Here is a 21,996-nt window from a genome sequence, read left to right as displayed (position 1 = left end):
TCTTCAAATGTAGCGGGCATTTTTATTGTGGAGAAAACAATGAAAAGAAAAAGGAAAGCAAGAAGGAGCTAGAATCCTTCACAAGATTTCTAAGCAGCATGCATCACCACCATCGCTTTCTCCTGCATGCAGATGATATGCTAACAAGCCCTTTAGATAATTTAGTCCATATATATGCTGTGTAGGTGTTTGCTAAAACACTAATGCCAGCATCCAGTCACTACAACGGGCATGCTTTCTACATTATTGCATTAAAAATTGTTAGGAGAAGTCACAGGAAAATGTGACAAGAAAGAGAACTCCATTTTCAGAAGTATTTTAAGTCAGTTCACCTCCATTTATTTTTCACCAGCAGCAAGGCTGTGGTTAGAGCTGTTTCCTCCTGGCATTGCTAACTCAGCATTCCCTTGATTCCCACACTTTATCATTCCCCTTTCCTGTTTTTGTACTCACTGCTGCCTTTTGAGGATGCTGAGCAGGGGCAGGATGAAAAATCGAGAGGCGAGCCCTCAGCTTTCTGAACAGCAACCTCAGGAAGCAAAGCATTTAACAAACACACTGGAATGTTGATCTTTAATCTTCAGGTCATTCAGCCAAAAACATGATGTACAGAAAGGAAAAAGTGATGTTCTAACAATCCTTGAGGTTTCAAAAACAACAATTCTGTCCATTCAGAGAATCATACCTAGCACTTTCTCCTCTGTCTATACCTACCACTTCTGTCTCATTCCACACTCTTAAGAAAATTCAGGATGTTTAACAAAAAGTCAATCAGGTTTGACTGCAAACATCTTTTGCCAGGATAACTCTCAAAATCGCCTAAGGGCTTGAGACACTCAGGTGCTTTAACTATCAATTGAACAGGACACTGCATTTTGTACAGCTCTGAGATGGCTCTGAGACCTTTGTCAGTGTTTTTTTTTTTTTCCCACATATACACAGAGAAAAGGATGGATCATTCTGGAGATGAGTCACTACTGAAACAACAGAATAAACTCCTGTGAAATGCTGTGAGGTTTCTGCTTCACATTCTCCAGCTCCTTTCTGGGATAATTTGGCAAGGTTCTGGCAAATGCTCCTCCACAGAAATCAAGCAGAGATTTTTGTCAGTGAAATTAACCTAGAAGTGCTTAATATTAATTTCAGTCTCCACTTACCTTCTCCTCCCGCTTCAAGTTTGCTTCCTCACAAAGCTGACAAAGGAGAACGGAAAGGCACCAGGAGCAGGGTGACTGCTGACACCAAACCCACAGCCAGGACAGATTTCCACACCCCCAGACAAAGCTCCAGCACATTTGCTACTGCCTGAATATGTACAATGCTACAAGGTGGTTTAGACTGGCTTCCACTTGGAACAAGTTCAGAAGGAACATCTTTTGGCCAAAGCCAATTAACACAAGTAAAATGGGGGGGAGTGAAAGGTAGGGGTAAGTGAGGCTTTGGTGCCAAGCAGTCAGCAGAAAACGACCTAAACCCAGAGCTTCCTGCTGCCATGGTCTGTCTGCACATCCACCCTCCCTCCTGAAATCCTGACAGACCTGAACACTCTCCTTGGGCACAGGCACCACACTCATTACTGCCAGCCAATCCAATCTGCACACAGATCACTAATTAACTCCCAACAGGCAGAAGGTACCCAACCCAGGATCACAGGTAATGTCCCTGTCTGCCACCAACGCTAATCTCAGGGTCATCAGGGGACACCGGGTGCTTACCTGGACAGCTGTCCTATGCTGCAATCTGCCCCACTGTCTCTGCATGTGTCCTGCTACTCATTTATCCCTATTACCTTCTTATTTATCCCTATTACTTTCTCATTTATCCCTGTTACCTTGTGGCTCTGCACAGCTCCCTGACAGGAGGGGGCAGCTGGGGGGGACAGGCTCTGCTCCAGGAACAGGGATGGGACAAAAGGGAATGGCCTCAAGCTGTGCCAGGCAAGGTTTAGATTGGGAATACTGAATTGAATATCAGGGAAAATTTCTTCATTCAAAGGGCAGTCAGGCCCTGGAACAGGCTGCCCAGGGCAGGGATGGAGTCACCATCCTTGGGGGCATTCATAAGACATGTAGATGTGGCACTTGGGGACATAGGTTAGTTGTCTTGGCAGTGGCTGGGGGAACAGCAGGACTCAACTTTAGAGACCTTTTCAAACTTCAGTGACTCTAAAATTGTACTTAAAAGCTTACTTAATATTATAGATTATTATTATTAATGTTACAAATATACCTTCAGTTAGGGACACTTGTGCCTTTTATTAGAGTTCCTCTGGAGGAACAGGGGCATTCCTACCATCCCTGCTCCCACATCTCCACACAGGCACTTCAGGAGACTGGACATGGCAAACCCTTTGTTCTCAGGGTCACTGCCCAATCACTTCAGTCATTTTATACTGGAATCTGATGGAGAATCGAATAAACTTCTTATTTACCATACAAATTATAGTAGGACTAAAAACATTCTGATTGGCTGTGCATAGTTGAGCAAGCAGAAAACAGGAGGAAAAATGCAATATTAAAAAAAAGTGATCAACTCTGAAAGTAAATGAATTTTTCTACTGGCTTCAAATAGACTAAATTAAGGGAGTTTCACCAAAACAAATCATTAACTCTATAAACATGAAAGTGAGTTTTGTCACTAGCAAACATTTGTACCCCAGACACTGAGTAAGAGCACACAAGGGACAAGTGCACTCACAGTGTGCTCAAAATCCACCACCTTGATTGGACTGTCAGTCCCTTAACAGATGATAATCCATCATTCCTCAAAGACTGCAGGAATACTAGACTTCCTTCAGCACTCATCAGAGAGGAAGATGAGAAAACAATGTAAAAGAAATTAAAGACAGGCAGGCAACCTCCCCCCCACCCCAAACCCAACAGAACAGCTGCTCCTTTTCATCAGTGGGGAAGGCACTTTACACCTTCATTCCCCTGTGCTGAGCAGAGCTGGTTGGCATTTTTACACCATTTCAGACAGGAAAGCAAAAGGCAAGTAGCACAGCAGAGGCAAAAGAGTTCCACCTTTCCATCCCTCTGCTCTTATATCCATGGTAGAAACAGGCTTTTTTCATTTTCAAATTTGATGGCAAACTTTCATTACATTCCTTTGCTTTCCCAAACCGTTGTTATCCCACAAGCTCAGCTGAAACAAAGAAAGAAGCAATTCCTTTTTTTAGGAAGCCTTCAGTGGAATCCCCCAATCCCCCCAGCCATCCTACACAGACCCCACAAGCTCACCCAAGACTTTAAAGGCGAGGTGACAATAGTTATTCCAAACAACTACATCCAGTCTGTGAAGTCCATTTCATCCTGCACCCAAGGGAAACCAAAGGCAAATACACGGGAAATGGTGTAGGAATACAGAAACCACCAGGTAGTAACACTCTCTCCTACCCCAACTCAAGCACCCCAACCCTTCTCTCCTCAAAGAGTAGCTAAAGCTGTAGGAAGTGCAAAGCAGCAAGTCAGCATGGACTGACCATCACAGCTGTTGGGCTCTCCTGTCCATTTCCTCGTTCCTTCCCTCTCCCACACCTTGTGAGCTTTGGAAAACCAAACTCCTTGCTGAAAGGCATGACTGCACTTCCCAGAACAACACCTGATCTCATCTGGGCTCTCCTAGCCCCAACATAAAACAACTGGCAATGTGGTGAGGGGAAGTTTAAGAAGAGGACATGGGAAATGGTGCCAGTGCTGGGAGAGGAAATTCCATAAGAAAAGCTTTTTGACTTGGAAGCAAAATTAATCAAGGAATTTCTTAAGCGCTTTTTAGAAACACCTTAAAGCTTTAACCAATAAAGAAGACCCCCATGGAACAACTTTATGTTGCCCAAGACTTCACAGACAGCACACACATGAGGTTCCCTGCCCAAAACCAGCACTGGAGCTCTTTGTCCTGGACACAAGGCCCTGCTGCACCAGCTCTGTGCCTTCCCTCCATTACCTCTGCTGACAAGCCAGCTCTTGTTCCTTGGTGTCCTGCCAGGACCTCTCCTGTCAAACACCCCGTGTGCCAGCACAAGTGGCAACATGAAACTGCACGAGAATTGGTGCTGCTCTGGCTTTTGCAGGTCACTGCAACACCATAGAGCACGGGTGGGGACACGAAACAGAAATACCAACCAGCCTGCAGCTAAAGAGCAGGGCCTTTAACCAGGCAAAGCTACTGGAATCACAAATCTCTACTCCCACAGCCAGCTAGTGCTCCCTCTTTCCCAACAGTGTGCCCACAACGAGCCTGATTTCTTCCATCAACCCCACCCCAAGTTTAACAAGTGAAGGCTCATCCATTAAATTTCACCTACACCCTCATTTCTCCCCCAAGAACACACACTCAATTAGCTACAGTTAAGGCACCACAATAAATTGGATTTTAATCAAATGCAGTTTCTTTTTCTTCTTGTTGCTGTTGCTTTGCCTTTTACTTACTTATCTACTTGTCTGTCTTGCAATCAAATCCCAGAATACAAAGCAGCACCACTGAGAATCAGGGAACTAATACAAGTGGTGATTATTTTGCTGTAACACCAGTTATCTAAGTGGTTTGTGGTAGAAAGAGAGAAGGTTTAGGGAACAAACAAGGGGTGCAGCCAGAGATCAAAAGAAATACTGCTCCTAAGTGGAATATTAACATTTCCCTATGGAAGAGATGACAGGAAGATCAGTAAAGCACATTAAGCAGAATCACTGCAGTTTACAACTGGAATATTTAAAAGCTTTTTGGATGATCTTTAGTATTTCAGAATTGAAGAAAAACCCTGACTGAATCTTTCCTCTTCTGCCTTGCCCATACCTAGTGGTGCTGTTCAGCATGATTCCAGGGACAAATTTTCTGTCTGGAAACAGCCCAACTCTATGTGACCCATTAGAAGAGAAGGGTGCACAATGGAGAAAAGCAACACAAAGCCATGGCAGAAATCAGCTCTGGCCCTGAGCACTCACTCAAAGTTTTCATTCATAACACACACCATGTGAAGGATGGGAGAAAGAAGCATTTGATCATTTCTGCCCCTGACCACACACTTGGGACAGCAATGCAGAGCACACATGTGCCCTTACACAATGTCCTTTCCAACACCAAGTGCCTCCTTCTGGTTTTGCTAGGCTGTGCCTTAGTTTCTCCTGCTCATGTCTCCAGCCTCATGCCATCAAGCTGTTTAGCTCTTCACATTCCATCTCAGCACTCCACCTTGCCTCCTCCTTGTTCATTACATTGATGAACATTATACTCCCACTCTCCATGTTATTTTTCTGGTTACTGACACCAGCTCTGGATGGTGACAACCCAAACACAAATGCTCAGGCTCTGCCTTTACCCCAAAACTAAGAGTCAGCCAAAATGAAATACCCAAGGCCAGGCTGGATGAGGCTTGGAGCAACCTGGTCTAGTGGAAGGTGTCCCTGCCATTCCAGGGGTTGGAATGATAATAATCTTCAAGGTGCCTTCCAACCCAGGCCATGCTATAAACATCTGTGAAATCTCCTTTGCTGGGCACCATGGTGGCCAAGCATTACTCTGAACTTCTTCCTATAAGTTAATTTTTAATGCATGCTAAGCCCAAGGTACCTTAAGACTCCAGTCTGTATGAGGTAGGTAGGGACTGCAGAAAGGTGGTGGGAGCTGAAGTTGGGGGACAACCAAACACCAGATGTGCAGAGGAGCCATACACCTTCGAAAGAGGGCAACCAGAAAGACATGTGCTAAACCTCATCTATACAAATTCTCCTATTTGTAAACAAATTAGCATAGCCACAATACATGACTGTACTTCTGTCTTCCATGACCAGTGAGTCAGAATTGCTGTTTACAGTTATTAGCAATGCAGCCCTGCAGTCCATCAGCACTGCCTTCGCCCTGCGGAGGCAGGTGAAGCTTCAAAAACCATCAGGAAATAGGGATGCACACCCCAGCCCCAGGACTGCACTCTGAGCATTAGTACTTGTCAAAGACAGCAAGAGGAAATACTCTCTGTCATAATTCTGACCTTAAAAATAGTATTTGACAAGCAAATCTATTATGAGAACAGAATTAAGATACTGAGGTTCAAGTTGATCTAAGGATTTTGAAAAGTAATCCAGATTTCACTCTGGATCAAAAACAAACAAACAAACAAAATCACTTCAAAAGCAAGAAAAAGAACCAGTTTTTATTTTTGTGATAGTAAAGCACAGAACAAGCTCAGAGCCTTACCACAAAGACACTGTGGTGGCTGCAGAGAGCCTGGCTGGGCAACTCCCATCACAGCAGCTCCACAGCCCCCTGGGAAAATGAGGTGTGGTCTCCCAGCTCCCATCCCAGTGCACCATTCCCTACCCCATGTCATTTTTCTCCTATTCCAGCAATATCTGGAAGCACATACATTTTCTCCTCCTTATCACAGTCTGTAAAGCTGTTTTACCAGGGCATGCTTGCTCTCTTTTCCCCCCAGTATTCCCTAAAACAGAGCAGCAAACAGGAGAGAAACCAGGGGAACTGCCAAGACAGATGCAGCACACAGCGCTCGTACGTTTCCAGGTAATCACAAACAACTGAAGGTCTAAGGCACTGCCCTGAGCCCACTGTAATTTCCACCAGTTTTCAACTCAGTCCTAGAGCACCTCGAATCCTTCAATCTACTCAACCTGGTTGCTAATGACTAGGTAAGGATGAGGAACAGGAGAGTGGAGACAGCTTCCAACCCCTACCACCAGCAGGCATACTCTGCCTTAAGGGCCAAAGTCATTCCCATATTCTGCTTTCCATCACTCCTTTGCCATTTAAATCAAGGCCCAAAACCAGTCCTGCAGTCTGATGATACAGAAAGGTCCCTGCACTCCTCCAGGGCTGGGGTTCTTCTCCTTCAACATTGGTCAGCATTCCCACAGTCAGCACCACAGCTCAGTCTGCACTTGGAAAAAACCTTATGGATATGGATGCTAGCTCACAGTGTTTGATTTCACTGGCACTGAAGCAGCAGGCTGAAGCTCACGTGCTACTTTCATTTTTACACCCAGTCACACTTAGTATTTTGAAAGCAATAAAACCATTTCAACACAAAAATTCAGGCATGTTCATGACATGTCAGGGGAGATGGTAGCAGGTAAGGAATGGAAAATTATAGACAAGGAAAAGAAGAATGGGAAATTGAACACTTAAGAAAGCAGAGAGGTCACCAATTTACCAATTAAAAGAATCCACCAGCAAACCAGACAGCACAATCCACCAGGTATCAACCATGAAACAGAAATCCAGAAGTCTTCAGAGCTGCCTCCACTCTTACTTGCAGTATTATTCCTGAGGATATTCAGTCACAACCCAAGATCAAAAGCAGAGCTGATCCCGCACACTAGGAAAGCTCACAGATTTTGGGGGATAATATCCTTATGGCATGGATAATTCACCTGGGATCTTCCCTCCCACCTCTGCCCAGGACTGCATCAAAACTTGCCTCTTGCTTGGCCAGAGACACCTCGGGAAGCAGCTGATGCTGCTTGTGGCCAACAACAGCCTGTTTGTGCCTTTTCAAAGCACAGGATGATGCAAAAACGCCCCAGAAAAGAGTTGTTTCTTCTGCATTTGGCTTAGGGCATAAAACATACAGGAACACAACAATTATCCTGGTTATTTACACTCCACTAAGGAGATAAGGGCTGTGACGACAAGAGCGAGCAAGTGGGTTCTTCATGAGCTTTCCCAGGATAGCAGCAGCTCTTGGGTGGAACAGAAGAGAGGAGGTATTGCCATCAGTCTCCATCACAGCCAGATCATTCTTGTACCTGAAATGAAGTGTTTTATTTCAAAACCAGGTCTTTGGGGGGGGGGGGGGGGGGGGGGGGGGGTGTTTGCACCTTGGGCTTTCTTTTAGAGGGCAGGCAGGAAGGAAAAGGCAGCAGTAAAACAACTACTTGCCTTACTCATCACAACAGGAGTGAAGAAATCTGTCCTCATATTTACATGGAGGCATTGTAAACCCCAGAAAACAGGAGCCCTCAGCACACAGTACACCTAATGAACATCTTCAGTGACCTCCCCCTTGTTTTGTGCAGCCTCCCTAGCCCTGTGCTGCTGCCCAACCTGTTCTGCCTATAAAGGAAAGCTGGGGCAGGGCCTGCAAGGGTTTGGACCAATTTTTCCCCAAGCAACAACATCGTTATGTGCTGATTCTGCCACATTTGTTATTGCTTCAACATCAGCGCCTTCGGAAGCCCAAAACCCCGAGGCTTTGCCTGGCCAATCTTGCCTGAGTGGGCAGGACACCATCCCAATCCCAGGGCAGGAACGCCATCCCAACCCCACGGCAGGAACGCCATCCCAATCCCAGGGCAGGAACGCCATCCCAACCCCACGGCAGGAACGCCATCCCAACCCCACATCTGCACCAGGACAGCGTTCAGAGCCTGGCTGGCGCTCGGACACGGGGCGGGAAGTGTGATGGCCCCGTCCCCAGCCCGGTAGCTGCTGGGTGGGAAGGACTGGCAGGGTCCCAATTTGCTATTGCTTCAACCTCAACACCTTCAGAAGCCCAAAGCCCCAAGGCTTTGCCCAGCCAATCTTTCCTGAGTGGGCAGGAACACCATCCCTATCCCACATCTGCACCAGGACAGGAGTCAGGGCCTGGCTGGCCCTGACGGACACGGGGCAGGAAGGGCGATGGCCCCATCCCCAGCCCGGGGTGGGAAGGACAAGGAGGGAGCCGGGGCACAGCCCTAACTCCCAGCTAAGTTGGGCGGCTGAATCAGCGCGGGTGGACAGCGAGTTACTGCTGACACAGAGCTGCAATAAATCACCACCTTTCTGGAGCAAGCAGGAAGTTGCAGGGGTGACTTAGTCATCCTCCATCCTGACGCCATTCCAGGAGCAGAGCCACATACGTCCCCTGGCTTTGGGCTGTGCCCGTGGCCCAAAAATAGCTTTTAAGCCAAATCCTGCAGTCATCATTCAAAGCTGAAACCCTTTTATTTACACTCAGCAAGAACTCATGTATGTTTTTGACGATGCTGAGAGTAACCAGTGCCTAAATTATTTGCTTAGCAAAGAAGTCTATTTAACTACAAGTTACACCAAGTATGCCATGTTTTCTGACCCACATAGAAGCTAATAATTTGCATTTTATGGAACCGCTTTGCATAGACAACCCATCTTAATGGCCACAGCTTACTGTACAAGAATTAATAATTGAAAAGCAACTCGTCAGCACTGTTATTTGTGTTACAGGTAACTCACAAACCTCATTACACTGTAGCATTAAATTTCCAATGACCTTCTGGAAAGCTGCTCACTCTGAGAGTCTTTTTTTAAGGCATGATCTCTCAGAATGCCAAGCAATTGCAGAGAAAGTATGTGACAGCTACCAAGAGTCTGTGGGAAAGGCCAGGCAAAACACCCTGTCAGAAATGTATCAGCCTGATCCCCCCTTTGGCTGAAGAAGTGACTTTGACTTCATCAATCCCCCCTCTCTCCAGCCAGTCACTTGACCACGCTTCTCTCACAAATTTCTGCCTTAATGCCAGATTAATCCTACTTCATCCAGTCCCCAGACATCTAAGAAGCTCCAGCCCCTTTTCTCTCAAATCATTGGCTTCCAAACTATTTCTGTTGTAGCACCCAAGCATTTGCTGTGGATGAAAGAAGGCTCAGATACTAGCACAGAAGTGTAAAGGCAAACAAAAATTACATGGCAAAGCCTGGGATTTTCATAGTCTTAGGGAAATTAGGTCCCCTGAATCCCACGGCAACTCTGAGAAGAGTCGAGTGCATAATTTTCCATTATGCTTGTAAAAATCCCCAAATAAATGTACAACTAAATGCAGCTTCACAAGGCTGAGCGTTTCTTATTCTCCTAAACGTCGTTACTAAGCCTGAGGTCTCTTATTCCACGTTTTAAGGTCTGATTTTTCAGAACACAGCTCAGAATGGTAGTTTCAGGAAAACCCAGCTCAGGGCCCTGTTGTTGGGGAAGAGCAGCAGAGCAGCCCCACATCTGGAGCTGCCTGTCCTGCTGACAGAGGCTCTCTGTGCTGGCACCACAGTCACTCCTCGCTGTGACGTCTTTGCTCAGGGCTGTGCCCCTATGCAATCTGCTCCAGAACATGCTCGCTGACTCCTGCCATCCCCAAAGCTCCTCTGGCATGTTTCTGCCGACTGAAGCAGGAAGATTTGGGGCAGCCAGGGGCTTATTTATCCCTGTGTGAACGCCTGCGGGTGTAATTTGTGCAGCTCTCCCAAACAAAACATTTTCACTGCCATAGCAAAGGCAAACTTGCCCAAATCCAATTTGTTTGGTACTTAATTAGTATCGCTGCTGCAATGCTGGAGACAAAAGAAAGAAGCACTCCCCTCCTCCCATGAGCATCAGGACTTTTTAGTCTCAAAGATACACCTTATCCAACATGACCAAAGCAGAAAGAATACAGCTTCTTCTTACTATTACACAGAGATCATCTCAGGAGCTTGTTCATCACGAGGTTTTGATTTTAATTTCAGCAGCTCTGGCTGATAGACTCCCACACCTGAAAACTAGGGAGTAATTTAAAACCATAAATCATAAGAAAAAACAATTATATCCATTAGACCTTTGAGGGGTAAAAAGAATAGAGATGGGATTAGAAAACCCTGTCTGGCTTTCCTTTCACCCACTAATAAAACAATTCCTTGAAGTACTCGCAGGAGTTTCTCCTCTCCACATTTCTGTGGCAGCCGAAGGGGGGAGCCAGATGTGCTCCCCGGGATTTGGTCTGGCTTATTCAGCAGCTTCAGCTCTGCTGTTTCAGATTCCTGCAAAAATAAAGGCTCGGAAGGGAAAGCTGAGCCCCTGGGCATCCACCAGACCACAACTTCTGCACGCACATAGGCTGCACTGGGAGGAGAGGAGCAGCAGCCTGTCCTTCAGCATCACATGGCTGGCCAAGCTCAGCAGCCCAAACCACAGCCTGAAACTCAGAGAACGCCCTGGAGCTGGGCACAGCTATCACTAACAAAAGAGCAGCTCCTGCACACTGCCAGTGCATTTACTGCAGTCAGCCTCTCCGTGCATCTACTGCACATCAGCCTCTCCATGCATTTACTGCAAGTCAGCCTGTCCCTGCATTTACTGCACATCAGCTGTGCTCCCTTCAAGATGCATCTGGGGAGAGCAGGCATGTAGAAGAAATGAAGCAGCAGGATCCAAAGTGGATATTGCCAGAACAGAGAAACATCTTAGTCATCCCTCAAAGCTGAAGCAGAAATGGGCTTAGAGCCCATTACCAACCCTTAGAAAGACAGCATTTGTTTTGGTTTACCAGCCCATTCCTCCCTCAGACTGTTTTCCACTGCCTAAGTGCAAATGTCTGCTATTCAGAGCTTTACTGAACAGCAGTCTAAAAGGAATTCTTCAAACACAGGGGCGAACTTCAACAAGCCTGCTTCCCCAGGAACAGCACACCGACATCATGAACGTGTACAGGGCATGGAAAATGCTGCTGCCACTGTAAGAAAGGGAAGACAAGTAGTGTATTCCTTCCTCTGTGTCTTCCTGCAAAAACAGCCTCCCTGCCCAATATCCAAAATTGCACAGGCTCCAAAAATCTAATTAGCCATGACTCCAAAACGCAGAGCTCTAAGTGCATAAACATTAAAATTGTTTTGCTTTTATTAATAAAATCTTGGGACAGGATGAGATGAAAATCCTAAGGAGGAAAGTCCAAGAGGTAACTACCTCCCCCTCCCCAAGTAAAGAGCTGTCTTTGTGTGAATAAACTGGGCAACCTAGATAAACTTTTCCTTGTTTATTATAAAAGCACAAGTCCATCAAGGCCCTTTTATGTCCTGATGTATGAAATTATTGCAGCTATATATAATTTCACAGAGTCAAAGGGGTGAGGCTATGGTATTTATAGACTCATTCAGGGCTAGAATTTTGGTTAGCAGCAACATTTTTATGGCCTCAGCACCTACCATACTTTTGGGAAAATGCCCACCTGTATATATAGATCCTGGGAAATTTTCCCTATTAAATACATATTTCAAGTGAACTTGCTCTTTATCTTTTTCCAACCTTGACAGATAAAGCCTGTGCTTTTCTCTTAGAGATACAGAGACAGAAGGAGAAGAAACTGAGGCCACTTTCATAGCAAGAGGAAGGTCTCTAAGCCCATCCTGATGCTTTCAGACATGTTCAATGTTTTGGTTTATTCTCCAAAACGGGGCCTCAGATTTCCTAAGCACATGCCACACATTAAAACATGAATCTCTGTAAACAGCTCAAAACACCAAGAGACAGACAGGGCTCCACAAAATAAGAGGAAGAATAATTTTCTCTCATTCAGGTAACAAATTAGGAGCTCACAATGGTTTAAAAATCTGTTTCTCCTAACTTCTAACCCAGAGCCCTGTATAAAATCTGCTCAGGACTGGATCAATACTCCAGTCAAATCACTTGGCACTGGCATCTCTTCACTCCAGAATTGCCTTCCTTTGAAGCAAGCAACAGCAGACATGCAGGCAAGGGATGCTGTTAGATTAACATTGCTCCAGAGATCTTGTCCATATCCATATACTGTCGTTTTGTATAGCATCATTATGTAAGCCTCTCTATTTTTAAAACAAAACATTTGTCTGGTCAGTCTCTACTATTATCCCACCCCTAAACCATCAGGCTGAAATTCCACCCACTTTAATCATAAGTTTACAGGCTTAAGGGTGGAAAAGTAGTAGAAATTACAAGATCAAGAATTTCTATTTGCTTTAGAAACACGAAAATTCTACCCTTTTTTATCAAAAGGATTTCAGAAGCCACCACAATAAGGGCACTGCCCAGGCTTCCCAGGGCACAGCCCCAAGGCTGCCAGAGCTCCAGGAGGGTTTGAACAATGCTCCCAGGGATGCACAGGGTGGGACTGGAGGGGTATCTGTGCAGGAACAGGGTTGGACTCCATGATCCTGATGGGTCCCTTCCAGCTCAGGATACTGTTTGTATGATTCTGAATAAATTACCAACCTTTGAAGAGCTTATTTTAATAAACCAAACACAACTTTGCCACCAGCATCTGAAGTTTGTGACCCAGAGGGCTCTTGTAACCCAGACAGACTCCTGAACCACCAGCACAAAAACAAATACTGTAGGTCAATTCACAGGCAAAGATCCTGCTTCCCTGCCACACAAAGAAAAAGGGAAATTTAAACCACAACTTTGTTACCACCCATCTACTCTTGAAATGGTCGAGGATGGTGTGGTGGAAGCCAACCTATAGAACAGTTCAGGGACTGAGTTACTGCTTTTCCTGCATCATGCAGCACTTAGTGGAATCTGTATTACTTAACTTCAAGCTCTTTAATACAACTTTTAAATTCTGTTCTCTGCATTCTTACGCACGCCCTAAAATGTCGCACCAGATCCCTCGCTAAGATTTACTTTGGTAAATCTTCCAACAATGTTGCTGAAGTTGCTCCTTGGCTTGCAGCAACTCTTTTGTCATCTCAGAGTTTCCGAGTCAAGACTCACCCCAATCTATGTCAAGGATGCACAGCTGCAGAAATCACTTCTTGTATTTGAACATTTTTTTGCATGCAGTCACCTAAATATGACAGCCATAATGGTACCTATGCATGAAATGGGACTGCAAACAGGGCTGGGATTATACCTCACTGCAAATATAAAGCACTCACCTTCTAAGATCAATGAGCACCCCCATACACAGTTAATTTCTGTGTGAAAATCTAAAAAGAAATATATTATTCTAGAATTAAGATAAAACCAGAAGGACTTCAAGTGGAAAACCGTAAAATGAAAATATAAATCCTTTTCAAACCAGACAATTATACCAGAAGCTCACCAGCACTGGAGGTTGTGAACACTAATGCCGTGAAGTTTTTCAAAACTAATTAAGACATCAGCAGCTATTAAACACAGTTTAATTCCTCCCTGGAGCTGCCAGCCCAAAGGTCTCCTAGACTGGTGACTGCTACAAGGGTTTAGCAGGAGGACAACTTCACTGCTCCAGTTTTTCAGTGCACCTGGGAGTGGTCCCATCACAACAGCTACCGAGCCAGACAGACCTCTAGTCTGACAGAGAAAAACTGCTCTTACTTCCTTCACAAGATTGAAGATGACAAGAGAGCAACCTGTTAATAAATCAGAGCTGAAGTAAACTCATACCAGTAAAAGAAATAGTCTTAACATGACTGACTGCATATCACATTCTACACTGCCTCCTCTGAACATCCTACAACACAGCCTTAATAGTATTACCTATTCCCTGAAGCACCTCTTTAGATTCCAGTGTACCCAAAATGTGCTTGTGTACATTTATCACAAATGTTATACAGCACACAGAGTAGACAGTAGCACAGTGATAGACATTCACAAGTGCCTGTGAAATCCCTTTGCAATTACACACCTGCTTATACAGAATTAAACACAGCCAGCAAGGAAATAAATAACAACAATAATAATAAACTCTTTCCAGAGTATTTTTGGGCATGCATTCAAAATGTTCCATCCTCTGCTAGAGGATGGAAAAGCAGCACCCTCAAGGGTCCCCTACCTTTCCTAGAAAGAGGGGAAGATTGGAAGGCTCAGGCTCCACATCAACACAAAGGCCTCTGGAAAACTGACTGCAGGAGTTGCTTACTCCTTGCTTCTCCCAAAACATTTGATGCCATCACACCCTGTATTTTCAGAAGCTGCCCTCTTGCTCGCTTCAAAGGAAGGTAATTCTGGAGTGAAGAGATGCCAGTGCTGAGGGATTTAACTGGAGTATTGATCCAGTCCTGAGCAGACTTTAGACAGGGCTCTGAGTTAGAAGTTGCCACCCGGAGCAGCAGAGCCCAGGTGAGCCCACCGCAGTTCAGCTGCAGACGGGGGTCCCAGCACACACCTATGGAGAGGTCCGTGCTGACCAACACTTCCCTCTCCTCCCCATGCTCTGGATACTTCCCCACACACCAGCCCGTCCCCTCCAGCACGGTGGCGATGCCCACGCCAATCTCTGCCCGCGTATCATCGCCCGCTCGCTGAGCAGATCCAGGGAGACAAGCCCTGAGAACCTCTCCTGCAGCAATGCCACCTCCACACCAGCGACAAGACATGGCCAACTAATAATGGACCAGTTGAGGGGCTGCCAGCTTCAGCAAACACAGCTGGAATTGTATTTTTTGTTTAATTCAGGAAGCTTCCAGTTGAGCATTGGTCATCTTGCTTGACCCAACCCCTGGACTGCAGTAGCCCAGAGGCTGCACAGCACCCCAGGCACCAGCAGCTGTGCACAAAGACTTTCCACGAGGCCTTGGGTTGTCAACTAAATGAAGCCAAAAGTAAGTTTGCCCATGCGTTCAGGCAGCACCTAAGGCGCTGCAGAAGCTCCTGGAGCACTGACAATCGATAGTAAATACATCATAATCCCAAAGAGATTGCTGAAAATTTGTTTAGTACATTACTAAATGTCCACTCATTGTGTTTCCATCCAGTATTTGCAACACGCCAAGTGCAGATCTGCCCGATGTAAACAGCTGCCCTAATCCAGGCTGTTCTATAGATTGTGTTTACCCAAAGCTGAATGATCATTTCAACCTTTGTTAATCTGATTGCATAACAAACCACAGCAGCCCGAAATAACCAAGCTGCTCTCTTCGACACACATTAGTTGAAATCAGTCATTTCAGCACCCCGCTTCTTCTGAAAAACGGAACAGCCCAGATCATGGAGAAAGAAGAAAACAAACCGAGTACCTAGCCGCTGCTTTTGCAGCCAAGCACCAGACATATCGCAGCACACAGATGCCACGGGGCACATTTGCACCTGGAGCGGGCTGGGAGCACAAGGCAAAGCAAAATGTTCTCAAGCCCTGAGCTCCGCTGCGCAACTGAAGCACATCCTGCTGGAGCTCACTCACAGTCCGGGCGCAGGCTCGAGAGCGAACTACACGGCATGGATTTCCAAAACATGAAATTGCACGTACATAAACAAAGGCTGTAATTTACACAGCGAGATCCTATGAAAGCTTATCTAGCACATGACATCACACCCATAAATTACAACTTAAAGCACCTGTGCCAAACTGCTCCCACCCCAAAAGGAACATGATTAATATCATCTGCTCATCCATGCCCATGCCTCTTGGGAATAAACACACATGAAGTACCTCCCAAGACAGAGCAGTATTTAAAGATTCTTCAGACAATGAGAAGATTTATAATTATTATTGCATTGCATCATCACAAAACCTTAAACAAATCAAGCTGCCTCATCATATGACACCTAAGATAATACAAGGTTAAACAGCATTAAGCAGTATCGCTTAACTTCACTTGTATGGAAGGGCAAATACCCCCAGTGCCTGGGCACGGGGATCTTCAGCCTCACAGCTGTTATTAAACAGCAAGTTAGACAAGCAAAATCAAAACACACTGATTTCCTTGAACAGGCCCAGAATCAGAATCTTTCCATTGAAATCCAACCAAACGGGGCATAGGGAAAGTGAAGGGCAGGCAAACAGGGAACTGAATAAGATGAGGGACGTGTTTCAGCATCTCTAAGCTTTAGTTCACTGGTCCATGATCAGCTTGGGAGAAATCAAGAGGCGGTATCAGGAGCTAACATTACACTGCCTATTGATCACAGCCAGCTTTCCACAGCACGCAACAGAATTCCTCCTCTGGACTGACGATAGCCGAGGAGGTTGCCTTATGGCACAACTGGCAGACAAGACAGGCATCAGCCGACTCTCTAACCAAAACCCGCCTGAATACCTTTGTAAGGCAAAACCAGCCAAGTATCTCCGCTCCAGGCATAAATATCTGCTCCTCCGAGTCCGCAGCTACCCACAAATGATTGCTAATTATCGCCGTGCCCCCACGCTCCGCCCGCGCCGGGGCACTGCCCCCGCAGCAGGCCCTGCGCCGGGAGCGGAGCGGCTCCGCCGGCTCTGTCCGCGCCAGCCGGGTCTGTGCCGTCTCCATCACGCTCTGCCCGCACCGAATCCCTATTTCTGCGCGTTATTACCAATCTGACATCACCCCAGAGCAAGCACAGTCTGACATCTACAGTTAACTCGGCGATGGTGTAAGTGCCGCCCGGCGCACGAGCGCTCGGTGTTGCAATACGCCGCTGCCGAGCATCGGAAAAGAACGTAAATAGACACAGATATCGACACACAGCTATGCGTACAAAACCCGCCGGAGAGCGGCTCGCAGGGCTCGCTCCCGCCCCGGCCGCGGAGCCGCAGCCGAGCCCCCCGGTGGCGACGGCCCCGGCCCGGCAGCGCCGGGGGGGCTCCGAGCCGCCCACCCGCAGCCATTTCCCAGCCGCGACGGCGGGTCCGGCGCTCCCGGCGAGCCCGCTCCGCACAAAGCCCGCTGGGCCATGAATAAAACATCGCCCGGAGGCGGCGGCGGGGGGGGGTCGGGATACGAGAAATAAGGGAATGGAACGGGGAGCGGGGGAGCGGCCCCGCGGAGGATGGGGGCTCCTCCCGGCCCCTGACCCGCGCTGCCCCGGCCCCGGGCGCTCACCTCGGCAGCCGCGCTCGGAGCGGCTCCCTCGGGCCGGAGCGGGCGGCGGGCGCGGGCGGCTGCGGCTCCCGAGCGGCGTGTGGCGGCGGCGGGGAGCGGAGCCGAGCCGTGCCGAGCGGCCTCTCGGGGAGCGGGCGGGGCGGAGCGGGCGGGGCGGGGCGGAGCGGGGCCGTCACCGCGGGGAGGAGCCGCCCGCCCGCCCGCCGGATCCCCGCGGACTGCGGGGGTACCGGGAGTGCTCATCCCGCACTTGGACCCCGGGGTACCGCACCGCTCATCCCGCACCGCTCATCCCGCACCGCTCATCCCGCACCGCTCATCCCGCACCGCTCATCCCGCACTCGGACCCTGCTGTACCGGCACCGCTCATCCCGCACCGCTCATCCCGCACCGCTCATCCCGCATTCGGACCGCGGGGTACCGGCACCGCTCATCCCGCACTCGGACCCTGCTGTACCGGCACCGCTCATCCCGCACACGGATCCGCGGTGTCGCAGGGCAGGGGCTCTGAGCGGGGAGGAAGCAGGCGCCCGATGAGGTCACGATGCACAAAAACAGAATCATAGAATCGGTGGGGGTAGGAGGGACCTGTGGAAATGTTGCAGTTCAAACCGTCACCAAGGCAGGGTCACCCGGAGCAGGTGACACAGGTGGGTTTGGGATATTTCAGAGTTGGAGACTCCGCACCTTCCCTGGACAGCTGTTCCAGGGTTCTGCCACCCTCTATGGAAAAAAGTTCTTCCCCATGTAAGTGGAGGGTGAGCTCCAGTCTCTGTTCTCTGTGCCCAGGGACAGGACCCAGGGGATGGCTGGAGCTGTGCCAGGGCAGGGTCAGGCTGCAGATCAGGGAAAGGTTCTTCCCCAGAGGGAAGAACTGCCCAGGCTCCCCAGGGAATAGGCACAGCCCCAAGGCTGCCAGAGCTCCAGGAGGGTTTGGACAAGGCTCCCAGGGACGCACAGGGTGGGATTGCAGGGGTGTCTGGGCAGGACCAGGGGCTGCACTGGATGACCATGTGGGTCCTTCCAACTCTGGATATTCCATGGTTCCAGGTTGATAAACTTCTCATGTTTTACTCTTTGTCCATTGCTCCTCGTCCTGTCACTGAGCACCACCGAAAAGAGTCTGGCACCATCCTCTTGGCACCTGCCTCTGGGATACTTATGTGGCTCTCAAACACAGCCCCCAGTGCCTTTGACATCCATGGCCCACTCAGTAGGAGAACAGCAGAGTGCTTCTCTTCCTTAGCATGGAAGTTGTTTTCCCAGGAATGCAATGCCTATCAGCTCTATGGCACCATGTACCCAAGCTTTCACAGGAAACCTCTGTTTTTCTGTCCACAGAGGCAGAGTTTTTCATGAAAACAACTGAAAAACTGGAGATGGAGGTGAGGCCTCTTTGAAGATTGGGTTATAAAAGCTGTCTCAGACTGTTCCTGCCAGGAAGTGCTACCATGTGAAGTAGAAAGACTCCAGCAAGCCTACATCCTTTTCATCACTTACAGTTTTAGTATCATCCAATGAACCAGGCAGATAAGTTTTCATCTAAGGACATTTTTCCTTCAGCTTGATGAAAATGTTGAAATAAATAACAGTTTGTTTGCCAAATCCTTGGCAAGATCCCATTTGAAGTAATTTCTACCTTCAACTTTCTAGCAATTAATTATTTTTTGCTGCACTGGAAATCACTACCAGAAAGGTGCACATAAACAACATCAAGACATTCCAGAAGAGGGAATATTTTCAACTCTAGGTTGATAACTGTGAAGTTTGGCCAACTTTGTTTTTCTGCAGAGAGCCTGATACTGTTTCCAAAGAAACCTGGTGCTTTTACAGTGAAACATATATGATTGCTATGCCTCTATAAAATGTGCTTCCAATAAAAATGCCCATAAAAGAACAGCAAGAAGCAAACATATTTTGTTTAGTTTCCACAAGCAAACCTCCCTGATGTCTTCCTGATGATGTGTGCAGCTAGTTAACATTCATAATAATTATTTACATGAAAATCCATTTCCTTATGCACAAATTCGTGGATGGAGTCTTTGTCTGCCACTCTCATGTAGTCAATGATATGTTTAAAAGCAGAAAATAGTTATTTCCCTGATTTCTGGTGTTTGTTTTACTCATTTCTGAGATGAGACAGTGCATACTGGAGAGCTATTTTTATAAGCTGAAAAATGATAAACAGTGTAAACAATTTCTGATATCTAGGACAATTTTGGTACTAAGAGTACCATCAGCTGGGCCTTGTGCTCTGTCCCTGCCTAGTGATGCTCAAACAAGGTATTAGTTGATTAACTCACAAATAAATTACAGGTTTAATATCAAAACCAAGTGCTGGGGGTTGTTCCTGCAAGAGGAGGATGAATTTCATCCTGACTTTTTTGTACATGAGAATAGAAATTGGTTTTCCTTCTTCCGTTCTCCTGCTGCTGTAGGAATGAATTGACTTGGATCTGGGAGAGTCATGGACTAAAAGTAGCCAGAGAAAAATATTTGCAAAGATGAAATTATTGTTATTTTTATAATAATAAGCCCCTCAAAACTAAACTCTTGGAATTATGAAAGATGAGGATATATTTGAGTATGGAAAGCCAATGGCTTGTACCTGGTTGCCTTCTTTTGAAAGCAGCTCCCCCTCCGTGCCAAGAGGAAAGAACAAGCCTCTTAAGGTAGCAGGTAAAAGCACCAGGTAGAGGTGTAGAAGCACCAATTTGGCCTATTTATGAGGGGAAAAAAAGATTTATCTTTCATCACAGTACTGCAGTGCAATCAGTGTGTGCATGCCTCTCATGTTGCCTCAGTTCTATCAATACAGCAATGCTAATGAGACTCTGTCTTCCCCTAAAAATGGGAATGCAGTTCATTGTTTATGCCAAAAGTATGTGTATTGTACCTGTGTCCTACTTGTTATGGGTGAAAAATAGACCATTTCTTGGATCAGGTAGCTGCTATCAGCACAACTGTCTATGTTTCAAGGTGAAAACTGTTTCAAATGCCTAAGTTACCCTGGTTCATTTTCTGAAAGGCACTGATGATTTCCTGATACTTCAGTGAAGCTCTTCACTTCAGAAATGGGAGAAATGAGAGCAGTCATGGCTCACCTTATAGAAGAATAAGTGAAATTGCTGCACATTTTTCCCAATTAACAGGAGTTCAGAAGAAAAACTAAAATGCTGCACAAGCTGCTGCCAGAAACAGTTTAGGGATTTTTGTTAATTGTTATCACCTTGGCCCTGGCTGTAGTAAATCTCACAACGATAAATTCATTTTCCCTTCATGTATTGTAGTCCCAAAACATTGAACTATTTCCTAACTGTGCTGATATTCAAGGATTTTTGTAAACACGGTGCCTGGGGTTGGAAAGTGTGGTCACTGTGCATGGACTCTGACTGCCAGGGTGATTCCTCCATCCCCCAGGACTGCTGGAGAAGCCAAATCAGGCTCACATGGACCACACTGCTGTTGCTGCTGGAGAAAGAATAAAGGGCACAGAAAGGCATGAGCCCTGCAGATGCAGCTTCTTCCCATGGATTTTGCATGTTCTCTAAAATTTGAAGATGTCAGGTACCAAATTTTTTTATAGGATGCCAAAGTTGTTGAGGTGAGTTTGATGCAGCAAACCAACAGGCTGCTCTTTGAGCTGTTCTGATGCTTGACAAGTGACACAGGAACAGATTTGTGAACTTCTCAGCTCCTTTTTAATGGTGTATGAAGATCAAAGACTAGCTTTACATATTTAAAAGGCTACAAATTAGCAGACATTTGTTTTGCACAGTCTGGCCCTGCTTGTTGCATTCACTGTCATTATTAAAATGGAAATGGATGTTAATCTGCAATACAGAAAAACATGGACTGCAAATTCTGGGCTTATAAGAGAATGCATTTTAACCAATAAATAATTATCTCTGAATAAATAATGCCCTTGGAAGTAGGAGCTGCTGCTCCCATTCACCTCACCCAGCACTACACCTGTTCAGAGGGCAAAAAGGAGAATGAAATATTTTAAAAGAGTCAAAGATTATTCTGCCTCCCTTAACGCTGCATAATCCTCCAGAGTTTTCTGTTTCACAACTTCATCATTACAGAGCAGGGCCTACACCAAAACCCTGGGACACAAAGCAAGCCCAGCTGTAGGAGAAACCTACAGAAACACCTGGGAATTTTTCAGGCAATCTTTACTGCTCCCAGTTCTATGTGCATGCTTGTTTATTTACTCTGCAGATTCAATTATTCTGTTTATACCTGAGCTTGCAATTAGGAAAGATAAGACAAAATAGGCAGATAAACCCCCCAGTAAACCACCCACATTTTGGAAGCTGTATAAACAAGAAGAAAAGGTCCATGGCAGAGCATCCAATCCTGAGGTCCTAATTCCAGATAAACAGTTTAGCAAAACTGTCTGTTAATTTCAGGCAAGGGCTGAGAGAGGAAAGACTAAGCAGGAACTTTAATTTTCAACTGTTCAACATTTGGATGCAGCACAGGTACTGCCAAAGTCACTTGGGTTTTAGCCTGAAGAATGCT

At 46.6% G+C, this 21,996-nt stretch overlaps 1 protein-coding gene across 1 annotated transcript in view; it reads right to left on the bottom strand.

Moving 5' to 3' along the window:
• Positions 1 to 17,603, bottom strand: part of C9H1orf21 (chromosome 9 C1orf21 homolog) — a 103,849-nt gene extending 86,246 nt beyond the window's left edge. The window contains exon 1 of the mRNA XM_059854541.1: positions 17,470 to 17,603. The gene's annotated coding sequence lies outside the window, so the exon portion shown is untranslated. The remainder of the gene's footprint in view (positions 1 to 17,469) is intronic.
• Positions 17,604 to 21,996: the final 4,393 nt, after the last annotated feature.

This window comes from Haemorhous mexicanus, chromosome 9 (assembly GCF_027477595.1).
Source record: "Haemorhous mexicanus isolate bHaeMex1 chromosome 9, bHaeMex1.pri, whole genome shotgun sequence".
Lineage (NCBI taxonomy): Eukaryota > Metazoa > Chordata > Aves > Passeriformes > Fringillidae > Haemorhous > Haemorhous mexicanus.
The sequence above is the reverse complement of the archived record's forward strand: the minus strand, read 5'-3'. Positions and strand labels throughout refer to the sequence as shown.